Source organism: Thalassophryne amazonica, chromosome 22, assembly GCF_902500255.1.
Source record: "Thalassophryne amazonica chromosome 22, fThaAma1.1, whole genome shotgun sequence".
Classification (NCBI taxonomy): domain Eukaryota; kingdom Metazoa; phylum Chordata; class Actinopteri; order Batrachoidiformes; family Batrachoididae; genus Thalassophryne; species Thalassophryne amazonica.
This window is the reverse complement of record NC_047124.1, coordinates 11610054-11624326: the sequence shown is the minus strand read 5'-3', so window position 1 is coordinate 11624326 and position 14273 is coordinate 11610054. Positions and strand designations below refer to the sequence as shown.

The following is a 14273-nucleotide window of genomic DNA, read 5'->3' as shown; positions in this document are numbered from 1 at the left end:
ACACTCATGTACCTTTTACACGTATATTCTCATTTTTGCAAATATACTCCATATTCTCATGCTCACATACAAAGTATATTCTTGCGCTTACATTCATGTAGTTGTCCTCTCACACAGATTCTCATTAAATGCATGTGCGTCACATCAGAATATCACATTGGATGTTTTTATGAGTAAATAACTACTTTAAAAGTTTTGCCACTGGCTCTGTGTGACCATAAAAACTTAAAATGTGGTAGTTTCTGCCCTCTACCGGTATAATATAAAAAAACGTTCTTTACGTTATTGCTCCATGTGGAGGAGTTTGAGTATCTTGGGGTCTTGCGCGTCAGTGGGTTTAAGTTGGAGCGTGAGATCAATAGACAGATTGGGTCGGTGTCTGATGTTTTATGGACAATGCACCAGACCATTGTGGTGAAGAAGGACCTGAGCCACAAGGCGAAACTCTCAATTTACCAGTGAATTTACGCTCCTGTCCTGTTTTTGTAATGACCAAAAAAATAAGGTTGCGGATACAAGCAGCGGAAATAAGAGTCCTCAATTGGGTAGCTGGGCTTACAAGCCCAACTATCCGGTAGGGACTCTGCTTCTTTGCTTCAAAAGCAGCCAGCTGAGATGGTTCGGGCATCTGGTGAAGATGCCCCCTGGTTGCCTTCCTTGGGAAGTCTGTCAGGCACATCCAACCGGGAGAAGGACACGGAGAAAACCCAGGACATGCCGGAGGGATTATATTTCCCAGCTGGCTTGGGAACACCTCGGAATCCCCCATGAAGAGTTCGCCAAGGATAGGGAAGTGTGGGATGAGCTGCTTGGTGTACTTCAACCCAGATAAGTGGCAGAAAAAGAATGAAAGTTGTTTGATGTGCAAAATGTGTAATATGAATCAGTGCTTCTATTTTCTTTGTTATGCTATTATTGCTGTAACATGTCTGAACTCCCTTCTGCTTGTGTGGCGTGTAGATATTAGATGTTAAACAGTTCCAAATGTGCATAACCTCTGAAAGAAACTGAGCTGAGAAAAGACAAGTCATACAATTCTTATTTTATTTCACCACAGAACCACGTGTTGGGGGACGACATAAATGGACGCATGCACACTTGCGTCCCTCTTCGTGTGCGCCGGAATGTGTGTCGCAGACGTGTGTCTGGGGTGTGTGGTGAAGGGAGGTCAACCCTCGGTCCGGTTAATTTGCCACAGATGAAACCCAACGCCATTCCAGGAGACCAGCGCAAGCAAACAATTCAAAGCTGCAGGAAATCTATTAGCACCTGGTGGGACACCTCGCCACCCCCACCCCCATTCTGTCCTCTCTCTCCACCCCCCTTTATCCTTCTGTGTCTCACCTCTCCCTGCCCCACCCTAGTTAATAGACCCACACAGGACCACTGCACTCCTGCTGTGTCGATAAGGCCAGGGGATTAGTGGGCGTGCGTGTGCGGCGTCTGTGGCGTGTGGCGAGGTGTGCTTTCTTTTTTTTTTTGTGGCCGGTGGGCCTCCAGAGTGTGTCCAAGTGAATGCATGTGCAGAAAGTACAAGTAATACATCTGGATTTGTCCTTTGACACACGTGCAGCCAGTTAGCAGTGAATAAGGTACCAGACAAGCATGCCGCAGCTGCCACGCTGGAAAAAACAGCTCAGGGTCCAGACGCAGTCAGCTACGGTCGTCCCCAAGCACCGACTTCGGGTCAAATCATTTGTACCGCTGGAATGACTGAGATGTTAGCATACGGACCATGTGAACCGTGGTCAGTTTTGTTAAGACTACATTAGTCATTGACTGTGGTCAGCTCCAAATGTGGACAAAATATTTCTTCTATTTTATGATCTGGCCTACACTGTGTTTGCATAACAACTGGATTTCACATAAAGCATTCATAGGAGACTGCAGCCCGTTGTCAGCTGTGATGGCCAAACGGGCTGCGCCAAAAGTTCTTTTAACAGAATATTTTTCATCACTTGCATTTTAATGCTTTTCAGGAACAACAACAAAAAAAACGTCTTTGAAGCACATTTAAAAGTCTTGAGGGGGTTGGTGCATTTGGGAGTGTCAATAAAAGAAAAGCGTGAGCAGCTTTCGCAGTAATTCAGCAACACTTTCTAACACTAATCTGTTCAGGAATGATAATTGAAGGTGGAACCCAAACTCGAAACGGTGTTTGTCTAAAACTGAGCAAGAAGAAGACAAGCGAGGGAAGCCACCAAGACATGCAAGGCAAGTCTTGGAGGCAACTTTTGCCAATCACAGCTTCATGGTGAAGTGGCATAGAGAAGGATTTTAAAACAAGAAAATCGATAAAATTTCAACTCAAGTCTCCCACTGGCCTTCTGACAGACTGTAGAAGAAGAAAATCTCTTCCTGTTCCACTTCCTCAAACTCAGCCTAACTAGTTACTAAAAATGGTAACATAAATGGCAACGCTAGTTCCCATCAGATGACATAAAATTCATCCCTGTACCTATCTTTAAATATTAAATATATTATTTCCTGGTAGCTAAAGGTCATGAAGCAAAATATGGCGCATCATGCTTGCAATTAGCATTCTTTTAAAAACAGAGCTAAATAACAACAGCTCCCCAGCTAGCTTTGCTGGTTAACACATAGCTAGCTCAAAAATAGACTTGTTAAACTAGCTTGTGAATGAAAACATATTCTGCGGATATTAATCATAACGCTGCATCATTTGATATAACAGTTATGCCATTCAGCCTGAAAGTTAGATATTTTATCTGATAAGTAAAATGTAAAAAAAAAAAAAAACATGCTAGGTGTTTCACTCGCTAAAATTCATTTTGCTGTGTTTCTCGCCTGACTGCAGCCAAAGAGTGTGAAGCGAAATATTATGGACCACCTCTGCAAGGCAACAACTTACTGAGTTAAACAACTTCCATTATTATTGATTAATTATTAACTTTTTTTTGTTGATGGCATACGATGTAGGGGCTTCACTTAGCGCAAATACACATAAGCTGGAGATCATCTCACCATTTTTCTCATAACACAATTAGCTGACTTTTAAATAGTGACAGTTGCTTTTAATTGTTGTTAGAGTAAAAAATGATTGTAATGAAGCTGCCTGCTTCGTAAAGCCTTCTTTTTTCTTTCTGTTTTGCCTTATCGCAGGGCAGGTAAACTGGTGAGATGAGTATTTCATAAGATGACACATCTTTGGCATGATATCAAGCTTATAACAATGCTCTTGTTGCAAGTAAGATATGTTTCACATAATCCTGTGTTACTCTTTCAGTCGATTTGTACAGGTGAGAAGGAAAAGCCGCAAGCTAACTGTCAAAGCACGTTGTCCTCAAAACCAGACAAACCCAAATAGCCAAAGTCCTGAATTCTGGTTTTGGTTTATGTTAGCTTAGAAAGTTGTTTGTATTTACTAAGTCAACACGTTGGTCTGTCTACTGTTTAAAAAAAAAAAAACCTGATTATTTAAGCTAGCTGGGTCTGTGGAGCGTTTGGTCAGTCGTGAACGTCGTTCTCGCCTTCTTGCTAGCAAGCTCGTGTGCAGGTCCAACCTAATTGGATTTATGTGCGGGAATGTTTTCCAAAGCCACACTTGTGAAATACCTCCACATCTGTGGGCCATTAGCAGTGGACATAACACACAACAGAGAGAGGAAAGCTCCCAACGTCTTGATTCATTGGACTGCAACGCTGCTTTTATTGCAGCGGAGGTAAAAGGCCCGCTGCAGCCTTGTCACGCCGTCTTTTTTACTTTCCTGATTTCATTCAATCTCATTGCCTTAATTTCATGCCACACCTTTTTTTGTGGCTTCTCCTCAGGTGTAGCCTTATCCCCTTATTGCAGGTTCATCTCAAAGCTAACCTGCATGCTCTTTGCACCCCTTTCTCTGCCATGCCCAGTTTTCAGACAGTCATATATCCATGTCAACATGACTACAAATTCTCAGTTTTCTTTTGTCACTCCCCAAACTCGGACATCCTCCCATTTCATCCCCCGATGGGCACAATGCAAAACCTGCCAGGGGGTCCAGCAACCCCCTGACCCCTCATCTGTCATCTGCAAGGGGAAAAGCACCCTCCTAATTTGGGGGAAAGCACTGAGGAGTTGGGGGGTGGGGTGGGGGGCTGGTTTGGAAGTTGTTATTCTAGTGTTGGGGGGTTCAGAGGTCAAAAGGAGGAGATCACACCGGTGATTAGCCTCCTTCATGTAGGGGAAAGGAGGCAAGCGGGACAGGGGAGTGCTAGCTGGCCAGCTGGGTGTAAAGTAATTAGGCCGAAAGGTATAAAATATATAGTTGGAATGGTCCGAGTTGTTAATGATGATGCCTGAGGTCAACGTGTGGTCACCTGAACACTTAAGTCTTCAGTTCACTGATGAGGTGAGTTCAGGTAAAATTCTTTAAACCTTATTCAGAAAGTGAGTCAACACAGATCTCAACTCTTCCTCTGAAGAAAGCATTCAAAATGTGACAGACTACAGATGGGATATACATGCAAAGAAGCACTGTTGATGTGGCACTGTTGATACTAGCACTCACAGAGCAAGGATGTGGTAGATGTTTGAGTTCTTGGGAGTGAAGTCAGACTGCTTCTGTTGCTGAGTAGCACATAGCTGGGATTGAACCCTGTTAAGAGGGATCCTTGTAAGTACCTTTCTGGGCACAGAGAGCTTCACAAGACCTTCATGCACCCAGAGTCCCACAAAATGTTCCAGTCCAAACTATTAACTGTTCAGCATAAAGCAGATATGTTGAGCAAACTGGTCACAGTGTGCAGTCCATGCACACTGGGAAATCAGTCCACCGATCATTTGGTTAATAGACAACCCACTCCAAGTCCTCAGCTGTGATTGCCCCTTTTATTCAAATCTGGTTTAAACATTCCCAAAATGGCATTATCCCTTTCTACATTTTTTTTGCATAAATCACTTCATTTTATAAAGACCTTATCTAATTATGTTTAAATTTTCCAGCTCAGATTCTGTATCTGAACCTCCCTCAACAACTTACAATGCATGCATCTAAAGAAATTTTAAAAATAAATGAATAATTTCTGTTCATTCTCTCAACTTTACAATGCTTTTTTTTTAAAGATGCATTCAGCTTCAAATTTATTCCAGAAGACTCCCAACATTTGTAATTTTATCTGTTTTTGAGAAATGTGCCTTTAAAAATAAATAAATAAATAAATACAACATATGCAGGCAAAATCCCCATATTTGAGAAGCTGGAACTTGGGAATATTCAACGTTATTGTTGTAGACATTCAGTACTTTTTTGCATAATATATTTTTTTTTAAATATGCATTCATCTTCAAATTTATTCCAGAAGACTCCCAACATTTCTTTATTTGTTTTTGAGAAATCTGCCTTTAAAAAAAATAATTAAAAAATAAATAAAGCATATGCAGGCAAAAATTCCCATATTTAAGAAGCTGGAGCCTGGAAATATTCAACATTATTGTTGTAGACATTCAGTACTTTTTTGCATAACATGGTGAAAGCACATAAATTAATTTATTTTCTATTTTATTTTTTAAAGGATACGTCACACTATATTGTAGTGCTGTTAAACACCGACTGAAGTTTTCAGAATGGCACCTGAACTGATTTTATATTTAATTTATTTTGTTTTGTATTTCCTCCCTCCCTCAGCTGGTGATGAACACAACACACCTGTATGTTGCTCCTCTTATTCTTCCTTGTCACCTGTTGCCCTCAAAAATGATTAGTGTGTTAATTTGCGCACAAATAGCTTGAGGGGGGGGAGAAGTACAGCTGAGAAAGAGCAGACGATTGTGCACATGAAGCCACTTGCATGAATGTGTTTGCAGACTGCGTGCAGATACTCTGAATCATTGTGACCTGTGTTTCTCTCTCGTTTTTTCATTTTTACAACTCCTGGCAGTCAGACTGTGCTTGAAATTCCAGATTTATTCACACAAACAAAACAAAGATATGATCCCGTGCGGTATCCTTACGGGCCGACGGCTCAGTGGCACAACCCTGCTGGAAGTCGTTAGCAGTGACAATTAGTATCAATTCATTTTGGTGTCTGGTTTCTGCATGGTGAGAAGTCACAATGGTGTTGAAATGGGAGCTATTGTTATGGCAGTTATGAAAATTACAGTGTCAGTCAGTTGCATGCGTGGTTGCAGTTCCTCTTCAGTCATTAGGCCTTTAAAATTCCGTGCCCTAATTAAAAAAGCTATAGAATGAATGACATTCTGAATTCCTCCTCAATAGGCCCGGAGCTTTTAAAGAGATTTTTTCTTTTTGTAACATAATAATCAGGGAAAGTAATACTCCCAAAGAGCAGAGCACTCCCACTTCCAACATATTTGCCTTCAGTGCATAATCAGCTGTCAGACCTAACTTATTTACCTGAGGTTTGTGGGGCACATGGGACGTGTCTAGCTGCAGTTCAAAAGGTACCAATCTACAAAAATTTCCTCCAAGACAGATTTTCTGGGCATCTGGATTTCTTCTTTGCTTTGACGCTGATTGACACTGCGGGCGCAACGTGTGTGCCCCGCATGGTGAAAAGTACACCTCTGTGCCTGCTGCCTAGGTCTCGAGCGGCTTTTTGCAGCCCCCAATGCACACACACCTCTACACCTGCTGGTACTTTCCTACACATACACATCACACACCAAAGTTCTAGAAACGGCCCAAAGAAAAAAATGACCCACACATCTCCTAATGAGAGTGGGCCGGCCGTCTGGCATTTACCTCAAACCGTTTCTTCCCCCTGCTGCTCTCTCTGGAGGGCTTTAAGTCCACCACCCGTTAACGGCTGAAGTGTGGATTTCCTGTGAAATAAGGGTTACGGTCCAACAAAAGTCTTGTACACTGGCATCGAAATAGGATCACTTCCAGCTGCCCGTGCCTACACACACAGACGCACATTTCATGTTTTACAATATCCCTGTAGGGAGTTGCACAGTGTCTGTAGTCCAGAGTATAAGCTTTATATTGACCTTATTGAACCTTTATGGTACCTTTAGTCTTCTATAATCACTCTATTATTGCTAGACTAAAAGTGGGGTATTAGTTGCATGGTGTCATTTGGTGTTGCCAGTGGTATTCTTGATATATAATGTGAGACCTGTATTTCTTCTTTATAGCGGCTTTGACCACGTCTGTCTCAAATGTGGAATTGGAATGTACCGTGAATAGAAATGGAACTCTTGGTGTTTCCCCTATAACTTACAAATGTCATACCCAAGGCCAATGGGCTGAGCACAGCCCCCAACGACTTTGGAATCAGCCTACAGACCAAGTCAGTATGCAAAAGGTTGAGCACCCCTGATAATTATCATTGGTTTTCTTGATCAGAAATGTCAGTTAAATATATCATATAGCAGAAGAACACTCTGATCTTTGAGAAGTGAAATGAAGTTTCTAGTATTTACAGAAAGTGTGCAATAATTATTTAAACAGAATTAGGCAGGTGCATAAATTTGGTCACCCTTGTCATTTTATTGATTTGAAACATTTAGCACTAATTATTGAAACACAAAATTGGTTGGTAAGCTCATTGACCATTGACCTCCTTACACAGGTGAATCCAGTCATGAGAAAGGGTATTTAAGGTGGCCATCTGCAAATGTTTTTCCTCTTTGCATCTATTCTAATAAGTGGCAACATGGGAGCCTCTAAACAACTCTCAAATGACCTGAAAACAAAGATTGTTCAGCATCGTGGTTTAGGGGAAGGATATAAAAAGCTATCTCAGCAATTTCAGCTGTCAGTTTCCACTGTGAGGAACATAGTGAGGAAATGGAAGACTGCAGGCACAGTAAAATCTCAGATAAGCTGAAGCGAAGGATGGTGAGAACAGTCATAGTCAACCCACAGACCTGCTCCAAAGACCTACAACATGATCTTGCTGCAGATAGTGTCTCTGTGCATCATTCAACTATACAGCACACTTTGGACAAAGAAATGCTCTATGATGTAATGTAGAGGAAGCCTTTTCTGCATACACACCACAAACAGAGTTGCTTGAGGTACGCTAAAGCACATTTGGACAAGCCAGCTTCATTTTGGAATAAGGCACTGTGGACTGATGAAACTAAAATTGAGTTATTTGGACATAACAGGGGGGAGGGGGGGTATGCATGGCTGAAAAAGAACACAGTATTCCAAGAAAGACGCTTGCGAGCTACAGTAAAATTTGGAGGTGGTTCCATCATGCTGTGGGGCTGTGTGGCCAGTGCAGGTACTGGGAATCTTGTTAAAGTTGAGGGTCACATGGATTCTTGAGAACAATGTTCAAGAATCAGTGACAAAGTTGAAGTTGTGCTGGGGCTGGATCTTTGAACAAGACAATGGCCGTAAACACTGCTCAAAATCTACTAAGGCATTCATGCAGAGGAACAAGTACAACATTCTGGAATGGCCATCTCAGTCCCCAGACCTGAATATTATTGAAAATCTGTGGTGTGATTTTAAGCGGGCTGTCCATGCTCAGAAACCAGCAAAACTGAGATGTTTTGTAAAGAAGAATGGTCCAAAATACCTTTAACCAGAATCCAGACTCTCATTGGAAGCTATAGAGGCGTTTAGAGGCTGTTATTTCTGCAAAAGGAGGATCTACTAAATATTGATGTATTTTTTCTGTTGGGGTGCCCAAATTTATGCACCTGCCTAATTTTCTTTAAAGAATTATTGCACACTTTCTGTAAATCCTATAAACTTCATTTCACTTCTCAATTATCACTGTGTTTGTCTGCTATGTGATATAAACTGAAATTGCTGATCCAAACAACCAATGATTTAGAAAGGAAAATGATGAAAATCATCAGGGGTGCCCAAACTTTTACATACAACTGTATAATGTGCCCACTGATGGTATGTATGTATTTAAATGGACTACATTCACATAGCGCTTTTCCATCTGAATCAGAAGCTCAAAGTGCTTTACAATAATGCCTTGCATTCTTCCATTCACACACAGATTCTCACACACCAATGTCAGGGTGCTGCCATGCAAGGCGCTCACTACCCACCAGGAGCAACTCTGGGATTAAGGAACCCTTAGTGATTGTCTGGCTAGAGCTTGAACCAAGGATCCTTTGGTCTCAAACCCAACACTTATCCACTAGACCATCACCTTCCCATTTAGGCCCATTGGTACCTGTGCTTATCCTTGGATTCCTTAACGTGAAGTGAATGACGGTCAACAACTCCCCCTGGATCACATACCAGTCTGTCACCAGTTATTGTCACCAGTATAGGCCAGTACCCATTGATCGAAAAATGTAACCCAATGACTGAAGGCAACAATAGAAGTAAAAGAGTAACTATAATTTTGTGAAGTAACTTATTGGTTACAGGTAACTGAATACCTGAAGTAATTTTTATGAGTAACTGTGATGTACAATATCTTATTCAAATAAACATTACATTGAAGTGGGACCAAGGACCGTACCATTGGAGTCTACCCACCGAATGCCAGCAGCCTTGCACCACCTGGGGGGAAGAGGGGGGTGGGGGTGGGGGGGGTGGAGGCGATGATACCACAGTCCAGCTACACAGAGAACAGTCCCACTAACTTAACAAGACACATAGCTACTGTGAAACAAACCTAGGTCAGCTAGACAGATACTACCCTAGATACTACCTGAGCTTGTGAATAGGCTTTTGCCCCCAAAAGGATCCTGCCTTGTTGTCTTTCCCAGTTATCAGCGAATTGCATCCTGTAGTCACTGTAACTTTCCCCGAGAGTGAGTCTAAAGATGAGTTATGTAATAATCCTGTCTTTGATCCTAAGCATGAGAGTAACAGTAAAAAACAGTTGCCCAGGAAAAAATGGTTTTAAATCTATCTTCCACCCACATATGCTTGGCGTCTACCTCCTCCGAGGTGAAGGGTTCAATGCAACGCCAGTTGAAAAGGCATAAACACTGTCATGGCTCAGAATACATAAAGCTACCAACAAAGAATCTTGTTCTAATTAAAAAACAGAAAGTAGTCACTCATGTGTCAACGCCATTGTTACAAAGGCCTGAAAAATGAGAACGTTTTTGTCAGGTGACATTAGTAACTGTTCCCTGACGCACAGACCCTCTCTTTGCACAAATTCCATTGCACAAATTACTTTTTGTAAACTCTTGTATGCAAACCCAAGTGATCAAGTACGCTAACCTCCACCCATGCTCATTGGCAGATAAACCTGGTTGACCTTGCAAAATTGTCCAGGTGTGGCGTCACACAGCATCTCAGCAATTATTCACTGTCATCTCACCAGGTGTGTCTTGTCGGTAAGTAATGAAGATTCAGAGCCCTTTAGCAAATGTTAAAGGTCAGTCCCGACCCTCCCATTTTAATGTGTACACACCCTAACCGACCACACAAACGCTTGTGCTTCTTTGCCACTTCATTACTCACTTTTGGAGCACTAATCACAGTGTGTCAGCTCCTGTTACCTCACTGAGAGGATTGGAATATTGTTTCTGAAATAAATTCATTTGCAAGTCAACATTATAAATTCAACAGAACTGAAACTCTGAATACCTCAAGGCTTTTTCTCATCATCCAACTGGCAGGAGTTCAAGGCCGGTAGCATTACAGTAATTGGTCCAGTTTCAATGTGTTGCTCAATGACACTTCAGGAAGCTCATTTTAGAAGGTTTACATGTTTTACAGAGAGCTAATCCTCTGAGTGCACAGTCTCTACGGTGTGCCAAATGGGCGCAATGCATCTCACCAGGTTCACTGCTGAACTGAAAACAGGGGGCTAACAAGTCAAACAGTTGTTACTCGTAAAGAAAACACACACACACACACACAAAAAAAACCCTGTTCGGTTTTTGGCTGCCGGGTATAAATGTCATCACCCATGTTGCCTGCATAAAGAGATTAGCTTTGTGCCCATTTGTAGTCCTGGGACAAGACTAATTTCTTTTGGCTTCTGCCATTTTGCTCTGCATATTGATTTGGCTCAGATGTTGTGCCGGGTGCCTTTGCTGATGAAACACCAGGTGTACAAGAAGATTGGGGCACAGGTGCCCTTGAACAGGGTGCCTTCTTGATGGTAGGCAAGTGTGCCAACCACTGGTGCCACAAAGTACCCCATCTAGTATCAAGATTAGACCAAAACCTCATTTAAAAAATGATACCATTTTGCTCACAAATTACAAAAAAAAAAGAAAAAAAATCCTCTTGGGGTTATTGACCTTGACTTTGCAGACAAAGCTGTGATATATAGAATCTCTGGATGCCTTGACTGCAAGACGTGAGAAGCTGAGTGAGGAGTCCTGGTGTCTGGGTTTGTGATTGTCCTGGATCAAGACGAAAACCCAGGCTTTAAATGATTTCCTGGACTAAGCCATCAGAAGTGTATCTGTATGCAGTAAAACATGTCAAACTTTGTAGGGTATTTGTGACTCTGTAGTGACTATGCCTGCAAAGAAGTTATGGTGTCATCCCTCGATAGAATTGTTTGGTGATGCCAGTGTTTTTGAAGGATAATGAAGGTCTAGGTCTTTCGGATCCTGGTGCTTCCTGTGTTCTTTGGCACTAGGTCTCTTAGGAGGGAATGTTGGCTATGAAATTTTGGCCATCTGACGGATCTCTCTGATCATGATCAAGCACGTAGGGTGCTTGACTATTGAGGACCCAAGCAAGTAGAAATGGCAAAGGTGGGACGAAGTCACCATCAAGTCACTCGCAAGTCATGAATCAGGAAGTCCCAAGTCAAGTTTCAAGTCATAATAACCACCAATTGTTTGCAAGCTGACTTGAGACTTAACTTGGGACCTGCAGATTGATGATTTGAGAATGACTTGATGGTGACTTTGTCACACCTCTGAGAAATGGCATTGGGGATGTCCAATTATCATCTGGCTGGACAGATTGTCTGCCTGGGTTGTTGCTATCCAAGACCAAATGCAGTTCCATAGTGTGGTTGATAATGGGACATCCAGCACCTGTGTGTGGTCCCTGAACTGACCTGATTCATAGTGTTTGCCAGACATTCAAGTGCCACATTCTCAGTTGATCCCAGAGCCAAATGGAAAGCACTTTGAGAGTCGTAGCAATGTAGCAAAATATTTATTCTGGTCAGTATTTTATAAGGATTTTACTTGTCCCATGTGCAGTTGGGAGGCCATGAGGTGTTGTTACTGGGACTAGATTGAGTTAAAGTCCAAGTTTATTTTCGTTTTCTTGATGTATTTAGAACCCAGTTTTAAGGGTGTTAGAACAACCAGAGCATACGAGTGTCAGATTTAATATTCTATTTCAGCTCCTTCATGGACAAGCATGTTTTTTTTATATTTTTATCCTGTTTTAGTATTGCTAATTGTGCAATACTATAAAATAAAAGAAATAAGGTGATAACACACAAACACAATTTGGACATTGAATCTCCAAATTTCTATGAAGAAATACACAAAACTAATACAAGTAAGAAATATTTCAATATTTTAAGACTCAGAAATTAAGCAAACTCTACTTTGAACCCTCTACTTTATGCTTTCTTCAAATACAGCTTGGAATTTTTGAATAATGTTTTTTTTTAATGTGATGTGACAGACAGTAACACATTTTTGTAATTTTGCTTCTGTATACTACCACAATGGAGGTGAATTTGAAACAATCAATGTGTGTTTGTAGTGTAGATGTTCAGCTTTAATTCAAGGGGTTTCACTAAAATATTACTATTTTGGAATTACAGCCATTTAATATACACAGTTGCACCGTACGGTAACATCCTGTTTGTATTTCTTAATTACATAAGACTTTTTCCGTGACTTGGGAGTGTTCAAGTATCTATACCCCGATGGATTTAAAGTGATGGTTTGCATTAAAAGTCACCTTTATGATTAGTGTGTCCAGTTACGTATGGACTGAAAATGGAGGGACTGTGTGTATAAATGGCTGGAATTTCCGAAATTGTTAATATGATAAGTTTGTTCAATACTTTGAATTAAATCCAAAACTCTACAATACCAGCACATCTCGATTGTTTCATGTAAAATCCATTGTGGTGGCATACAGAGGTGAAATTACAAAACTTTTGCACTGTCCAAGGACTTATGGGCCTCATTGTGCATCTGGAGTTTCTAATGCAACTCCAGGTGCATTTTGGTAGCATGGCACAAGTAGCAGGTCATCCATATCAAATCCACTTTACAATCCGCTGTGTAAATTGATATTTTGTGGATGAAGGTTGTTAGTCATCCAGGTGAGAGACATCTAAAAGTTTACCCTGCAACAACTGGACTTCTTGCTAATCTCCCAGATGTTTGACCACTCAACCAGTTGACTACTTCAGCTTTTAGTCATTGATATTTTGTGTTTCATTTGTGATACACTGATCTGAAGGTTCCCAGTTCCAATCCCACCCCTGCCACATTTCTCCATGTAATGTGGAGTTGCATCAGGAAGGGCATCCGGTGTAAAACTTGTGCCAATTCAGCATGCAGATGCAGCTCGGATTTGCTGTGGCAACCTCAAGTGCAAACAAGGGAGCAGCCGAAGGGACTTAGTCGTTTTTGATGACCATGTTGACAATCACTAGATGTTGTTGTGCACGCTATTTTAAGTTGCAGTATCATTCATGTGTTGACTGCTGTGCGCAGGCTGTTTCGCTGCTCCGTGATGGCATTTGTAGGGTGAGTGCTAATGGTTATTTAAATGTTCCTTGCTGTTATTTTTGCCATTGTTGTCGTTGCCATACTTGTAAAATTAGATAATTTAAGTGTAATTAGTGCACTCCACATGTATTACAGATATCCACCCAAGAAATTATTAAATTACACCTCGAGACAAAAGCCACACCCACAACACAAAGGAAGCCAGCGTGCAAGAGGCTTCTTCATTCATCACAGTTTACCGAAGCTTCGAAATGAAAAGAGACCAAACTAAGAAACTCAATGAGTTAAGGTGATAATTGCATAATGTTACCTATTGTTGCTAACAAACAAAAAAAACAACAAGGAGTACTCTGGGAGTGCGCCACCCGCCCCTTACACATTGGACATCAAGTTCAGTCCATAACATACATGGGTCTGTATGGCCTTTAAATGCCATCAGTTCTATTGAATATTACACCAAATTATCTTAAATTTGACTAATCCACAAACATCCCCCCATTTTTAATCCAAACTGGCTTCAAACTGTTGAAGGTCCAATTTCAGGGACCCATAAATCCTTGCACACATGGCATAGTTCTGGTCACAGCCTTGACTTACAGTAACTATCAAAAGTTTGGACACACTTTCACATTCAATTTAAATGTACCCAAAATTTATGATATTTCATTTAAACCACCTATTCTGTGACAGGATA

The 14273-nt window shown here is 41.3% G+C and overlaps 1 long non-coding RNA gene across 1 annotated transcript; it reads right to left on the bottom strand.

Annotated features, from left to right (window-relative positions):
• Positions 1–1134: 1134 nt before the first annotated feature.
• LOC117503723 lies at positions 1135–13407 on the bottom strand. Its single transcript, XR_004558649.1, has 3 exons — positions 13298–13407; positions 4413–4417; positions 1135–1145 (listed from the first exon to the last, which is right to left on the bottom strand). It is a non-coding gene; the product is annotated as an uncharacterized LOC117503723 (long non-coding RNA).
• Between the last annotated feature and the right edge of the window lie 866 nt (positions 13408–14273).